The 17,100-nt window shown below is 44.9% G+C and overlaps 1 pseudogene; it reads left to right on the plus strand.

Annotated features, from left to right (window-relative positions):
• Positions 1-2,530: 2,530 nt before the first annotated feature.
• Positions 2,531-16,107, plus strand: LOC125507507 (annotated as a pseudogene).
• The last annotated feature ends 993 nt before the right edge of the window (positions 16,108-17,100 follow it).

The raw sequence follows: 17,100 nt of genomic DNA on the forward strand, positions 1-17,100 counted from the left end.
CAGTTACAGAATTCATACATACATATCAATGTTTGTCTGCATGCAGTAACAAAGAAATTTAGTTAGACCAATTTTAGATGCTGCCTAGATTCAGTTCCTATCAGAGATTTAGCTAACACATGAACACCACACCAGCTTTGTACTTCAGTTTTCAGTAAACGGATACTGAAACAACAAGAATATCAATGTTGTTTGCACTATGTACCACCAAATAAATCTACACATGAAAACCAATAACAATAGTTGCTCTTAGCGTAGTAGCACATCCAATGAATCTCCTTCCAGTGTCAGTCCCTTCAAATGCCACAAACCTGCCTGGTCTCTACCTGTGCAGGATGCACTTACGATCAGATTCAACCACAAGCCCACTGAAACTTGGATCTATCACCGTGTCAGGAGTTTGCTGCAGTACCAACCCCATATATATCAGCCACAACACCTCACACATAAGAACTACATGGAAGAGCAGAGTGAGCTCAAACCCTAACCCTAACCCTAGCATAGGAGAGAACAGAGTGAGCTCACTTACAAAATACTCCATATGCATGCTGCTCTACTCATCCATGTACTCGTCATCGTCGGCGTCGGATGTCTCATTGCTGTTGAGCCAGGAAGGCATCCTCGCGCCGCTGCGTCGCAGTCGCCGGAGGAAACAGAGGAAGAAGAGAGCTCGGGGAGAGGAGTGAGTGAGTGAGAGTGAGTGAGGGTCGGCCGGCCAGTCGATCGTTTTGACCTGGCCCCTGGCTGGTTCCGACCGAGCCGGGCCACTAACAGCAGCGAGCGGGCGTCCGTTAGCCGTTTGGGCCGCCGTCGGCCTGCCATGTGGGCCATCCCTATCAGTTAAGCGGTTAAAACGACTAAATGGACTATCAACACGACTTGGTAGTTTTTTGTCACAAAATTAGAAATTTTTGGTAGTTATTAGTCACTTTTTTGAAAGTGGTAGTTCTGTGGGACAGATACCCCTAATGTGGTAGTTTTTTGTCAAATACTCGCTTCAGCTCACTCAGAGATGCCTTGCACACAAGGGATTCAGAGTAGCTACAGGTTCAGGTTTGGCAGAATTCAGAGTAGCTACAGCCTAGAGGTTCAGCTTACAACTGGATGCACGCACAATTGTGCTGGAATTGGAAGAAGCAAGAATTGGGGGTAGGGTTGAGAGCCAGGCAAGAGAGAAAGCCGTCGCCGCCAGTTCTGATCGAGTCTATGATGCCTGTCCGGAGAGCGATCCCCTGCTTTATGCTTCCTGGGTCGTGCTCACCCACTCCTCGCCAGCCAGTCGTTTGTTGGGCTTGCGGGCTCTCCTGGCTGGGCCTTGGGCCATTCCTTCGTCGGCCTCGGCTGGGGTGTGGTTGGGAGCATGGTGTGGTACTGGTAGAGACCTCCTATGTGACGCTCTCTGCGTCAAGTTGCTGAGTATTCGCACAGGCATGTCTTCGACTGGGCCGGCCCATGAAGATAGCGACGCGAACTGGGGATTCGAACACTGGATCAATTGCTATAAACGACGCGTTCCTACAAGCTGAACTAGGAGCCGCATCTGACCGTGTTGGAGCATCAACCTTAAAGAACCAAATACGCTGCGCTGATCCGAATTACTTTAGGAATTTCAAAATAATTTTTTTTCCAAAAAACGGAATGTTCCATGAGACGCAAACACTTTCCAAAATTGTGAAAAATATTTTGGAAAACTATAACATTTTGAAAAAACAGGATTTTTTTGAAAATGATGAACAGTTTTTTGAAACGGGAACATTTTTTCAAATTCCAAAACAAAATTAGGAAACACGAACATATTTGAAAATTCCTGAACAAAATTTGAAAACATGATTTTAAAGAAACTTGTGAAAAAAATTTAAACTTCTGAAAAAAATGAAAACACGAACAATTTTTAAAATCTATGAACAATTTTTAAAAACAGGAACATTTTTTTAAAATTGTCAAAATTTTGAAAATAAATATTCAAACATTTTTTGTAAAACAAGAACAATTTTTTTAAATTCTAGAACAATTTTTGAAAAATGCGAACAATTTCAGAATTTTTGAAAAATGCGAACAGTTTTTTAAAACAAGAACATTTTTTGAATTTATGAACAACTTTTTAAAACACAAACATTTTTTCAAATTTTGGATTTTTTTAAAGAGGAACATTTTTTGAAAATTTTGAACAATTTTGGAAATATGATCTTTAAAAAATAAACTTGAAAAATAAAATAAAATTAAAAGCTAAAAAACAATAAGAAAACTGAAAGCAAAAAACGAAATTAAGAAAGAAGAAGAAGAAATAGAAAAAACAAAAAAAAACCAAGAAGAAACAGGAAAACCAGTCTAAAAGATAAAAACGGTGCAGAGAACCTTCTAGAAGGTTCTCAAAACCGGCTGCATATATTTTGTATAATGAGCCGACCCATTGCGAGAGATGCGGCGCTTCGCCTGTGCGTTGTATCAACATTTTGACGCAATGAGCGGCACATAGGGTTTTTCGTACTGGCAAGCCTGCTAACAGCATTCATGGCGGACGTGGCGGGCCATGGGGTCCATGCCGGCGGTGTACGTGTTCGGCGACTCACTGGCGGACGTGGGGAACAACAACCATCTGCTGACGCCAATCAAGGCGGACTTCTCGCACAACGGCATGGACTACCCGGGGAGGAAGGCCACCGGCCGTTTCAGCAACAGCAAGAACTCCGCCGAATTCCTCGGTGCGTTACCTGCTCATTGTTCACACGAACAGTCGAGTGCCATTCTCTCTCGCCTACTGCCTGCATTCTCACTTCGCAATCACACTGACACTCGATCCGTCAGTCGACGAGTGTTCATTTTTTTTTCTTTTGATAAATAATTATTCATGATATTCTCAGAGTTTTGATTTTCAGTTTGTAATTTTTTCGCCCCAGGTAGAGATGGCTGAATTTCGTCCATTTCAAAAACATCTGGCTTAAATTTGACCAAAATTTATGTTTTCACCCGAAAGGTATTTTTCGCCCCAGGCCTAGATGGCCGAAATTTGGCCTAAATCCATTTTTTGGGCCAAAAATTGAAACACAGATTCTACCAAGCAAACAAAAGAAAAATAATATTATTTGAAATCGACATTGATTGCAGCTATGTTCCATTCGAGCGTAGGCAAGACTTTTGTTTGAGGTACTCCCTCTGTTTTTATATAAGACATTTCGTACAATTGACATTTAACTGTTTCGGGTGATATCTGAAACATTTTATAAAAATGAATAGAGGGAGTACAAGATATTTTATACTCCCTCCTTTTTTTTATTTAGAGCAACTCCAACAGGCCGACTCAAACGGACGGCGATTTAGTTCGCTTTTTGTCCGTTTAGGTCGGCCGCCCGCCCGGCGTTCATCCTGTTTTTTATATGGATCGGCAACGCGTCCAACACGCGCGATCCATATGTACAGGCGTGGCCGATTGGCCGCCCAATTTTACATTGCATTCAACATATTGTAAAATGAAAATTTAACAAGCAAAATAGTTTAGCCGCCCAAATAAATAGTATAGTTTTACATGCCAAATAAAAATAAAAATGTTTCACATAGTTTTGCAAACGAGTAAAAGAAGATACATCTATTGATTGCCAACATGAGTCCACATATACTCAACCAAATCATTTTGCAGTTGCACGTGAGTTTCCCAATTACGCATGTCTTCATGAAACTGAGTGAACTGCTCAAATGTTGCCGCTACTCTATGCTCAGGCACAACATTCTCACCCTGAAACTGAAAAGCCTTGATAGTACAGACGTTCCAGGCGCTTGTCTTCTACGATCATATTGTGCATGATCACACAAGCAATCATCACCTCTCATAGTTTCTGCGTGCTCCAAGTATTAGCAGGATACCGAACGATGCTCCATCGAGATTGCAAAATACCAAAGGCACGCTCGACATCCTTTCTAGCACTCTCTTGCTCTTGGGAAAATCTTTTCCTTTTCTCTGCGACAGGGTTGGGTATTGTCTTTACAATAGTGGTCCATTGAGAATAGATACCGTCACCCAAATAATACCCTTTGTCGTAGTTGTGGCCGTTGATAGTAAAGTTCACCGGTGGGCTGTTGCCTTCGGCAAGCCTAGCAAACACCGGTGAGCGCTGAAGCACGTTGATATCATTGTGTGATCCAGCCATGCCAAAGAAAGAGTGCCAGATCCAGAGATCTTGAGACGCCACAGCCTCTAGTATGACAGTGCAAGCCCTGACATGTCCCTTATACAGCCCTTGCCAAGCAGAAGGGCAGTTCTTCCACTCCCAGTGCATGCAGTCTATGCTGCCAAGCATCCTCGGAAAGCCCCTGCTAGCATTCATCGCCAACAAACGGGTTGTATCTTCAGCTGTCAGCTCTCTCAAATACTCAGGGCCAAACACAGTAATCACAGCCTTGCAGAACTTATACAGGGACTCTATGCATGTAGACTCGCTCATACGGACGTACTCGTCAATGAGATCACCGGACACTCCGTATGCAAGCATTCAGATGGCGGTAGTGCATTTCTGATAAAAGGAGAAACCAATCTTGCCGACGGCATCCTCTTTGCACTCGAAGTAGTCATCATAGCCGACCACTCCCTCTCTAATACGGTTGAAAACATGCCTACTCATACAGAACTGGCGGCGGAATTTGTGATGTTTGAACAACGGGTTTGTTGTATCAAAGTAGTCCTTCCAGAAAGGAAATGCCCGCTCTCCCGGTTACGATTCAACGCCGGAAGGTGGCCCGGAATGGAGCCACGGAACAATGGCCGCTGGTTGTTGAGGTGGTGATGGACCAACACAGCAGCCAATATCTCCTCCTCATCATCGGATGACGAATCGTCAGAGTCGCAAATGAAATTGTGGAAAAAGAACTCGTCGGCGGAGTCCATTTTCGTACCTTGGCAAACTGTCGAACAGCTTGCGGGCGTCGAAGAAGGAGACGGGCGGCGAGGGGAGACGCGGTGCCCACAGACCAGCTAGCTGCCCTGGCGGAGTCCGACGAGTGTGACGGCGTCGGACGAGCGTGCCGGTCATATGTGGCGGGGGCGGCGAGGCGTCTTCTTGGTCGCGGGGCGGCAGGGCGGTGGGGGAAGCGGCTACGGGAACCAGTTTGCTCCCCGGCGACAAAACGGCGGCGGCGGGTGACTGGGGGCAGGGGCGGTGTTCCTGGGCGGATGTGGAGGCGGCGACAGTTGGAAGAGTCGCCGGCAAAAATGGGCGGCGGCGTCGGTGACGGAAGAGGCGGGGGCGATGGTTGCTTGTTGGCGGGGGGGGGGGAGGCCAATGTGCCACAAACCAGCGGGCCCGAGGACATGAGTAGGCGAGCGCGCGCGCGTCTGTCGCGTGTCCGCGCCGACGCAAATCAGGCTCAAAAATGGGTCGGGAATGGGTCGCCCACGGATGAAAAACGGATGCGCGTCCATTTGGTTCGGCGCGTTGGGACGCTTTTTCTGTCCGCGCCGACCCAAACGGACGGCCGCGGACGAAATGGGTCGCCCCATTGGAGTTGCTCTTACTCCGCAAATTAGGTTTATCTAAAGTCAAACTTTATATACTTTCAACATGTTTGTAGAAAAATATATTAACATATACACCACCAAATATATATCATTGGATTCATCATTGCATATATTTACACATCATATAAATTTGTTACTGTAAATGTTCATATTTTTTTTCTACAAACTTGGTCAAACTTTATAAAGTTTGACTTCAGCCAAAACTAATATGCGGAGTAAATAAGAACGGAGGGAGTATTTTATTACACGGTCCTATTGTTCACTCCCAATTTGACTTGAAAACTCCTAATTTGTCTCATGGTGGTGTATCATAATCTAGTTATTATGTATTACTAGACATATTGATGATATGATATGGTATTAGTTTAGAAGAAGAAAAGGATAATACTTGTATCATATCATGATAGACAGTATCGTAACAAATGAAGTACTACCATGAGTCATTTATAAAATAATAAATGGAATCATCTAAAAATACCAACTTGAGTTTGGTGGTATTATGATAGCATATGAATAGTAGTGTATGACACTCTATGCTGTAACTTTCATTACAGGCCCAGCTTTGGTGGCTTCCATTATGGATCTATAGTTATCTATATGAATTTGGAATTCTTCCTTGACATATATCTTGAAACAGGTTTTCGCCCCGCTTTATATACAAAGCAACGTCAGAACAAAGTGGACAGCCGAACGATACAAGATGATGAGGTGACCCCATACAACACCGATCCTGAAATAACCGGATCACGCACAACACGGCCGAAAAAGAACATAGGAAGAACTAAGAACAATGCCGCTCTACGCCTTAACACACCTATGCTCCGCGACAACACCCTTAAGAGGGAAAACAACGCAAAGCGTCGCTGCTGCCAAGTCCAGAACAGACAAGGGTCTTCACCTGGAACCCTGACACGAATAGGAGCACCTCGACAACATCTTCAAAAATAAAGCGACGCCCACGAGTGGCGCCGCCATCGGCACCGAAGCGCAGAGCTTTCACTCGGTAGTTCCTTGTCCCACCACGAGGTCTTTAGGACAAGTGCGAGGAGACCAGCTCCCCAAGTCAGGATCAGGGCTTCGTCACTGCTAAGATAGAATGACTGCCTGAGCCACCCATCACTACAACTCTTGCCGCTCACATGACCAAGAGGGGTAGCCGCCACCACCACCACCATGGGGCCCGTCGGAGAGCCACCGACGGCCAACCGAAGCCGTCGCCCCGGCATCCACGTCCGAGAAACTGTCAATGATCCCCAACACAGCGTCCCAGCCACAGTAGAAGGAGTGAAAGGCGACTCATTTACATCAAGATTGATGACATCGGTGTCACGATCCAAGGGAGGTGGAGATTTTTCTCCGGGCGGCATCCCACAACGACAAGTGTGTCATCCACTCATCCTTTGCGGAGTCGCCTATTCAGAGGCTTAAAACATAGTTTTGTTGTTATGGTTTTTTCTTGAATCTTGGCATGGTGGAGGCATTTTCTTGTCCTCTCCGGCAGTCGCTCCGCTGACGACAATGGTTGAAGTTTTTGATCGTTTCATTGGTAGTTGCAGGACCTTGAAGGATCTTTTTGTAATTTTTTTATGTTGATGGCAATTCCTGTAACAATAATCCTACATTTGCGTGAACTTTCTAAGAGCATCTACATCCGAAAGCCCCAAACTTGCCTCACACGTCGGGCGGATGGCCCGGTCAGTGACCGGTCACAAAAGCGACCCAGACGGGCGCCTCAAACGGGCCTCAAACGCCCGGGCTGATAGGCACCCGTCATATCTATCCCAAATGTAAGACGGATATGGGGGCGCCCGAGAGCGTCTGCCACGTCAGACTGACGGCGGGGTCCCACATGAAAACACTCTGAATTAATTCATGTTTTTCAATTCATAGTATTTTTATAATTCAAGATTATTTTAAAATATGTGAACTTCTTTTTGATTTAGTGAGCTTAAGTCGGTTTTTCTGAGCTAGCAGTGGAGCGAGCGAAAAAAAGCTAAGCGAGCCGCGGAGGAAAGAGTGAAGTTGAGCGAACGGGAGCTCCATGGCCCCACGCATGTGAGCGTTATAGCATGAATAAGCGCTCCTAAGGGCTCAGGGCATCTCCAGCCGTTGGCCCCCCCAGGACGGATAAAAATCGCCTCCTGGGGACGAGCCGGCGATACAATCGGCGTTGGGGGCGGTTTTGCGCCCAGTCGTCGCCCCCAGCTCGCCCCCAGGCGCCGAAATTGGCCCACTTTGCAGCCCAATTTCGGCGAATAAAGGGCCCATATGGGCGAGAATAGGCCCATATTCGGCGTGGTTTCGCCGTGTCTCGGCGTTCAATTATCAACACAATTATTTCTTATCACATATTTCATCACAGAAAAATCAAATACTTCAACAAAATAGTACAACAACAAATAGTTCAATACAAATTATATAGTTCAACAAATAAAAACTCGTATTTCATCACACGGCGTCCCCCTTGAGCCTTCATAGGTGCTCAATCAGATCTTTCTGCAGTTGATGATGCACCTGTGGGTCTCGGATCTCCTGACGCATACTGAGATAGGCAGTCCAAGTTGCCGGTAGCTAGTGATCAACTTCGGCTAGAGGACCTTGCCTGTAGTATGGTTCGGTGTCAAACACTGGGTCTTCTTGCTCGCTCTCGATGATCATGTTGTGCAAGATGACACAGCAAGTCATAATCTCCCACATTTGATCTTTGGACCAGGTCTGAGCGGGGTACCGAACAACAGCAAATCGAGATTGGAGCACACCAAATGCCCGCTCGACATCCTTCCTGCAAGCCTCCTGAAGCTTCGCAAACCAGGCGTTCTTGCCTCCTGCCACAGGGTTTGAGATCGTCTTCACAAATGTCGACCATCTCGGATAGATGCCGTCAGCTAGATAGTACCCCTTGTTGTATTGGTGCCCATTGATCTCGAAGTTCACCGGAGGAGAATGGCCCTCAACGAGCTTGGCAAAAACAGGAGAGCACTGCAGCACGTTGATGTCATTGTGAGTTCCTGGCATACCAAAGAAGGAGTGCCAAATCCAGAGGTCCTGTGTGGCTACCGCCTCAAGCACCACACTGCAACCGCCTTTGGCGCCTTTGTACATCCCCTGCCAACCAAATGGGAAATTCTTTCATTTCCAATGCATGCAGTCGATGCTTCCAAGCATCCCAGGAAATCCTCTTGCTGCATTCTGGGCTAGGATCCGAGCAGTGTCTTCCGCATTGGGTGTTCTCAAGTATTGTGGCCCAAACACTGCCACCACTGCCCGACATAACTTGTACAAACACTCTATGCTGGTGGACTCGGCCATGCGCCCATAGTCGTCGAGTGAATCACTGGGAGCTCCATATGCAAGCATCCTCATCACTGTCGTGCACTTCTGGATGGAGGTGAATCCAAGAGCGCCAGTGCAATCCATCTTGCACTTGAAGTAGTTGTCGAACTCCCGGATGGAATTCACAATCCTGAGAAAGAGTTTTCGGCTCATCCAATAACGGCGCCGAAATGTTCTCTCGCCATGAAGTGGAGCATCGGCGAAGTAGTCGGAGTAGAGCATGCAGTAGCCTTGGAGACGATGCCGGTTCTTTGCTTTCATCCGCCCCGGCGCCGAGCCACCTCGCCGCGGCTTTTCATTGCTCGCCAGCAGCTGGGCAAGGGCGGCGAGCACCATGAGATGCTCTTCTTCCTGGACGTCGGCCGCGGCTTCCTCCTCCAGCAGCGTGGCGAGCTCTTCCTCCTCATCCAAGTCCATCGCCGAGGCAGGCAAAACGCTGAACACCTTGCGCTCGGTGGGCGTGTACCCGCCGTTAAACCGCGCCTCCGCGGCCGGAAACGCCCAGCTGGTGTGGGAGGGGCTGCCGCGGCAAAGCGCTGCTATTTTCCGGCGGGGAATGGCTATCTAGCGGAGTAGGGCGGCGGTCGTCGCCGGGATATAGCTAGTGGTGGCCGAGGGCGCGGGGGGTGCGAGGCGAGTCGGGGGAAGAAAATCTTGACTTTTCCCCTGTCGGTGTTGGCCAGGTGTGCTTTTCCCTAGCGCCGGAGCCCCCAACTGCTCCCCAGTGCGCCGGGTTCGGCCTGTGACCGCCGGGCGGAAAAAAGGTCCGAACTGGCGATTTTCGGCGTCCTGGGGGCGCGACTGGGTCGTTTTTTCGGCGCCGGCGCCGAAAAAGTGGCCTGGGGGGCCCTGTTGGGGCCGCGGCTGGAGATGCCCTCAGGCAACCATTACCAATCGACACCGAGGGCGAAACACGTATGGATACTACAACTACGCATCTAGCAACTCAACTCCCCTCTCACAACAAATATTGTCTCTAAAAGCAGCCCAACATGATATATGAATAAAAAACACCGTCAACAAATAATTAAACCCAAGCCAACGTAGATAAACCAAAACAAAACAACTAACGGTAATAACTTGCTATAGAAAAAGAAGCGCACGTTATCTCCTCAAGTTTTAGAGTGCAGAAACCTTCTATGAGCACCGATCGAGAAACTAGAAGCTCATTCTTTAGCTCGGTGTTCTTTTATACGAGGTCGCGGGACGGCATGTATGGTTAATCCATCCTGCTAAGATGGTGAACGTTCATCTTACAGCTTGTTTAATTGACAAGTTGATCACTAAAAAATCTCCAAAGGGTGGCTGGATATATGCATGTATACGGTGCTGATTGATCAAGTTCCCCGTTGTTGTCGTATTGCCAATTTTTCTCATCGTATTTATCTCTCGCCGGCCAGTGCACTATGGGCTAATCAATAGAAATTGACGCATAGCTGGCCACTTGCTGCAAGCCTGCAGGACTAACCTTTCTTAACGAGGATACTTATCTAATCTGGAGCCCTACCTGTATTTAAAAAGCATACATGGCTACCTATGTGCAACACATCCACCTCCTGCTGAAATACCATTTTATTGCGGCGCTTCCAAATGTTCCATAGGATTAATATGACCACCAAAGTATGAATTTTATTCAAATGATCGATAGCCTAAATATCCTGAGATCCTCCGGGGTGGTTGAGCAAATGCTTTGTAGGTTGTTCCACACGGGATGCACAAGATGACAATGTTGGAATAAGTGTTGAGTGGTTTCAGAGAAGCTGCGGAACAGGTAGAGATCAGGCTGCGCCAAACCAAAAAAGTGTATCTTGTCATACTCGATGGTGAAATGGAGTCTTGTCTTGTCCTACGTCACAATATATATGAAGTACACATGATATAGAAGAAATGGGCACACCACTAAAATCTTTAAGGGCCATGGATATAAGAACAACAGTGCTGCCTTTATCAGACTAGAAGTTAACCTCAAACCCATACATTAAACCCTTCTTATAATTTTATTATGGTTGTTTGCATTAATTTTGCAATAAGCATACAATTATCTAAATTATCATAGTGCAGCTTAGATATATTCTTCGGATCCTTTTTCCATAAGAAGTAGACTATGTAATGCATGTCTAGCTTTAACCTGTAATGAAACGCTTGTCGTCTTGTATGTTAGTTTGATACCTTTGGGACAGGGAACGTGTTAATGATTGTTGTTCCTAGCGAAGCTGGTCACATGTGATGCTTCTGTTTTCTATCTTCAATGTTAATTTGATGTTGTAAAACCTTTATAAGACTAGCAGTTTCTTTAATAGAAATCGATGAGGGAGCTCGTTGTTTCCAAAAATGGAAAAAATGTCTCAGGTCTAACCTTACTCTTGATTAAACTTGTACATGAAATATGTACTTTCGCATCCATTATACTTTACAATCTATTCTATGTATACTCTTCAACCACTGAACTTTACAATCTACTGTATTCCCTTCTTGCCATGGCGGATCTACAATTTGACCAACGTGGGGGCAACATTTACAAAGGGTAGTAGTTTTCTTAGTCAAAACTAATAGTTAATAAAGTACTGAATATAGATATAAATGCACTAGTAAAATAAATTCGGCAAATTGTTTGTGGGGGCCATGGCCCTCACCACCCCAGCCCTAGATCGGCCACTGCCTTCTTCAAGTATGAGCTGAAAAAGAAGTTAAATCTCTCCCCGCAAAACAAGAAGTTAAATCTCACCCAAGAGTCACCGGACCTCTTGTAGTCGGGAGTACCTTCACAATGCATAGTAGCATACACTAATATTATATGGCCACCTCATTAATTCATATGTAGAATCTCAAAACAAAGTTGTGGTTAGAACTTATATCTGTTTGAGTTTTCCTGCTTGACCTGCTATGATACCGTATCATAGTCGAACTCTCTCACACGTCATCAATTACAGTGTCACGTCATATTTCTGCTTAGGTGACAATGCAATGCATGAGACTCATATGATACTCCCACCACGTACGGGAGGTCTCATGGCACTTGTCTATATAAGCATCTAGAGACATCTACAATCAGCACAAAGCTAAGCTAACTACACCCCTCGTTTCATTTCTTTACTACTAGGTACACTTGGAGATGCAGATGGACATATGTGTTGCTCAATACGTAGCTCTATGTGCGGTTACACTTGTAATTGGATGGCTAGTACACTGGGTATACAGGTGGATCAACCCGGTTTGCAACGGGGTTCTTCCTCCTGGCTCCATGGCTCCCTGTTATTGGTGAGACCTTGGAATTCCTCAAGGCAAGCACTTCCTTGGACGTCCCAGACTACTTCAAACGAAGGATGAAGAGGTATACTATTAACAGTTGTCATTTTTATTGCAAATAAACATACATACAAATAGTAGTAGTAGGAGTATATATATTCTATTTGTGAGAAAAATAAGCACGTGTTTGTGTAGGTACGGCCCGGTTTTCAAGACAAGCTTGCTGGGGCAGGCTGCGGTTGTTTCCACCGACGCCGAGGTCAACCGGTTTATCCTTCAGCAGGAGGGCACCTTGTTCCGTGTTGGGTACCCTCGGGCACTGACCAAAATATTCGGCGAGGAGAGCATCGAAGCTTTCCATGGCACAATCCACAAGTTCATCCGTAGGTGCGCCTTCATGCTGTTCGGTCTCCAGAGCCTCAAAGAGGTGCTCCTCCCCGAGATGGAGTCCGCCGTGAGGGAGCGCCTTGCTGCGTGGGCCACCATGCCGAGCGTGGACGTGCGGGGCGATGCGCCCGACCTAAGTGTCTTGCCTTGGTTTCGATGCAATTTGAGTTGCTCTCTCCATCATGGTGTACAAATTGCTCGCTATTGTCGTTGCAGATTCTTTTTGAGTTGGTGACGAGGAAGTGCCTTGGTTTCGATTCCACCAGGTCGAGGGAACTGAGGAACAAGTTTGAAGTGCTTTTCTCAGGGTTGTGCTCCTTCCCAATATATTTCCCTGGGACACCATTTTACCGATGCATGCAGGTACTGCCTCCGATCCTATTTACTCCGCGTATTAAATATTTGTATTGAATTCATGCTTCAGCCGATTCATCCAAAAATCTGAACTGATGACGGGCAATATATTTCAACACTCCCCCTCACGTCTAGACTATTTTAGTCCTTAGACGTGGGATCAATGTAGGCCGCAGAACCGTTTTATTTAATATTGCGTTGGCAGGGTGTTGAACTCAAGACCTCTTGATTCTGATACCATATTGAATTCATGCTCTAGCCAACTCATCCAAAAGTCCGAACTGATGGTAAAAAGCGGGCAATATATTTCAACAATTGTTCAAGTCAAACATTGCAAACTTTGACTAAATTTGTATTAAAAAATACCATTATCTATAATACCAAATATATATACTATGAAACTACATTTCATAACGAATCTAACAATATTGATTTGGCACTGTGAATGTTAATACTTTTTTTATATGTTTGATCAAAGTGGAGATACTTTGACTTTGGACAATACTTATATGCAAACTAAAAAGGACCCGAGGGAGTAGGAGTACATAAAAAAAATCGGAGAAGGAGTACATAAACTAATTAGCTACTCCCTCTATAAAGAAATAATATAAAATTGTCTAGATCACTAAATATAAAGAAAGAAATAATATATTTTTTGCGAAATAAAGAAAGAAATATAAGATCGTATAGAAGATGACAGACGTCCCTACCACTACTTGCGTGCACATGCAGGCAAGGAAAAACGTGCAGAAGACAGTGCGGGATACGTTGGCAGAGAGGTTAGCTACACCAGGGAAGAAACATGGCGACCTCCTTGACATAATTGTCGAAGAACTGCAGGGTGAAGAGCCATTAATAAGTGAGAATTTCGCTACTGATATGGTCTCCACGCTGTTGTTCGCCAGTGTCTTCACGCTATCAGGGACCATCGCTGTAGCCTTCAAGTCACTCCATGACAATCCGGACGTTGTCCACGCCCTCGAGGTTGGTTTTATATTGGTTTTTTTACAGTACATTATACTACTTCTGGGACCAAGTAGTATTGAATCATCGTAGCCATGGGTACTTTGGTCATTTTAATTTCGTGATTTGTAAAATCCCTCGCCATGACCGTCCTCGTCAGGCCTCGTGGTTGCCGTCGCCAGACATCGACGGCTCCTGTTTTTTTTTCGAAACAGAGACAAAAGATTTGTCTCATCTATTAAATAAGAAGAGAATAGAGTTTGTTACAAGGGCATCGACGGCTCCTGTCAATAACCATCTATGGCTCCAATGGCGTTGACGAAGGAGCTGTCGTGGTTCAGGACCCCTGGCTCCGTCGCCGCTGCATCTTCCTCGGAGGCTCCCGCTGTCCCCCGGTGCCTCTGCTCCCACTGCGTCACGTGAGAGTGCCATGGCTGCTTTGACGTCGGCACAGTGAACCTTCCCAGCCATGCATGTCACCGTATCGATGTTGACAGCGATGGCAGTGCGGTCGTTTCATATCCATATATATGGTCCATGTGTTAGCGTACCTCCTTGCCGGGGTACGCCGTACGTCGTGCCTCTCACCGAGTCTAGTACACCATGAGATGGTAGAACCGTAAAACTTAGATACCTGTGGGACGATCTGCCGCTTCTCCTATCGGCGGCTCAGCATCACGGGGATGCGGGTCGCTAGTGGTAACGAGGTCAAGTTGACGTATTCCGGCGAGATTCGAGCGGTGTTGTGTGCCTACGTTGCTTGTCTGCAGCGGATGCAATCGACGGCTTGTGTACACGCGTCATCGCCGGAAAACAATCGAGTCGATCACGTACGTACTAGTGCATTTGGACATGATCAATCAATATAGGAGGTTAGCTTGGCTAGCTTTGTACATGATGATTTCTTCGGCCATATGACTGGAAATGGACGGCTCATATTACTTAGATGTATTGTCGAAGGTCTCATTATTTTGTACTACGTGCCATGCAGTACTTCCTCCGTCCTGATTTATTAATCTTTCTCATATTTTAGTCAAATTTTGATCATAAATTTTACTAGTAAAGTATGACTCATATATTGTAACAATAGTGCCATTAGAAACCTTTTTTTTAACTAATCCAGTAATGTATTTTTGAGTCATATCACTTATATTTTGCAAGTAAATATATAGTCAAATTAATCTTGGCTAAAAATGTGAAGAAGATTAATTAACCCGGACAAAGGAAGTACATATACTATATAAACTGCTTGCATATAGTACAAGATTATAGTACTGTGTACCTTTTGCTGTACTCATGCTAGACCGACGACATACTAGTGTGTGTAATAAAATGGAGGGAATAGAAATAAGTATCTTAAAACGTGCAAAATTATTAACATCCTGAAAACTTGCACTTTACACAGAAGGAGAACCGTGCTATGCTAAAGGGTCGAAAGGGTGGGAACTCCGGGCTCACGTGGGAGGAGTACAAGTCATTGACATTCACTAATGAGGTAAAAATATATAAAAAAAAGATTGATTACAGCTGGATTCATCGGCACTAGTAGTTTCTAAATTTGACCAGATTTTCTCTTTTATTGAAGGTCACCAATGAGATTATTCGAATAAGCAATGCCGCGCTTGTAGTGTTTAGGAAAACTCTTACAGATGCACAAGTCAACGGTAAAAACTCATAAATATTGTAATATAGTATTTTATTTCATTAGCTAGCAAAGCAGTACAGTTATATCAACAACTTTGAAAGTGGTTGTTTCTTAATATCTTGATTCGTTCTTCCTGTAGGCTATACAATTCCAGCCGGATGGTTGGTCATAGTTAACCCTATGGCAGTTCATCTGAACGGAGAACTGTTTGAAGATCCACTCAAATTTAACCCATGGAGGTGGATGGTTAGTGAAGACTTCATTACTTCGATTATGTTACCTTTTTTACCTTGGATATTTTGTTGGAACTAATGTTGTGGATGTAAATAAATTTCACAAATCTGAACATGAAGGATGAGTCAAAGCGCAGCACAATGCTGAAGAATTTCATGCCATTCGGAGCAGGTATGAGGGTTTGTCCTGGCGCAGAGTTTGTCAAGTTGTTCATAACACTTACCCTCCACATTTTGGTGACCGAGTATAGGTGTGTATTTTTCTCAGCTCAAAGCATGTTGCATTCATTAGATCAGACACCCCGTATGTTGATATGCAATATGCAATTTTTAACTTCTATCGCAGATGGGAAGAAATGAAAGGGACAAATGTATTCCGAAGCGGTGAGGTCATGTTCCCGCAGGGCTACCCCATTCGACTTCGACCCCAGGATGACTAAATGAACTGATGTGTATCTATACCAACAGGAATCTACACTTATCAGCCTTCTTATCACACACCAAATAAACAAACGATATTATTCTGATTCCGGACCTTGTACTATAATTTTTGAAATTTATCTATCCTTTGTTACATATCTCTGTTATATGTACCATTAAAAAAACTATCATCCTATACCCTACAAGACCTCATCACTAGGATGATCTGGTTCGTCGGTTGTTTAAATGCATGAACATGATTTGTTAGTTTCACAAAACTCACGCTTTTATAAGTAATGGAGATGAGTACGAATCCTGTATTTAAGCAAGTTTGTCTGATATTTATATTCCGTGTTTTGAGTTCTATGCATTTGCATTTAGTTTAACCACATGCCTAAATACAACAGCAAGAAAACAAAATCTACCATTGTCCACGGAAAATATAGTTCAATTTTGTTCATCATTGTCGATGGTGTTTCGCAAAGTACTCGAGGATGATACAGTAACATACGTGGATTTTTATCATAGTGGGACGTAATTAACCTCAAGCTGTTGGAAGGACACGTGGGACAGTTTTCATCCAGGTTCAGGCTTTGAGATGCAAGCACCAACCCTAATCCTTCTTACTATATGGATTTATATCAGGGAAGAACTTGTCAACCAGTACATTTGGGAGTGCAGCTATTTCAATGTGAGGCAATTGGATTTCGAGGTTCGATTTTTCTTTCCTCTTCACCGAGGAAGAACTAGTTGTCCCTCCTCCTTGGGATCTTAGCATATTTATGATGGACCTAGGATGATTTAATTGTCCTCTTTTTGGTTTCTTTGTCTCGAAAGACTTGGACTCGCCTTTGTCTGATAGTCAAACGCCTTCCTTTTCAAGAGACTAATTGGTAAGTGTATTGGGGAGTCGCCCGCCCGGATATGCGCTTTATGTGGTACCTAGATTTAGTCTCAGGCGACTTATCTAGGGTATGTGTGGCATGATGTTGGTCTAGAACCCACTTCCTATC

This window comes from Triticum urartu, chromosome 5, assembly GCF_003073215.2.
Source record: "Triticum urartu cultivar G1812 chromosome 5, Tu2.1, whole genome shotgun sequence".
NCBI classification, from domain to species: Eukaryota; Viridiplantae; Streptophyta; class Magnoliopsida; order Poales; family Poaceae; genus Triticum; species Triticum urartu.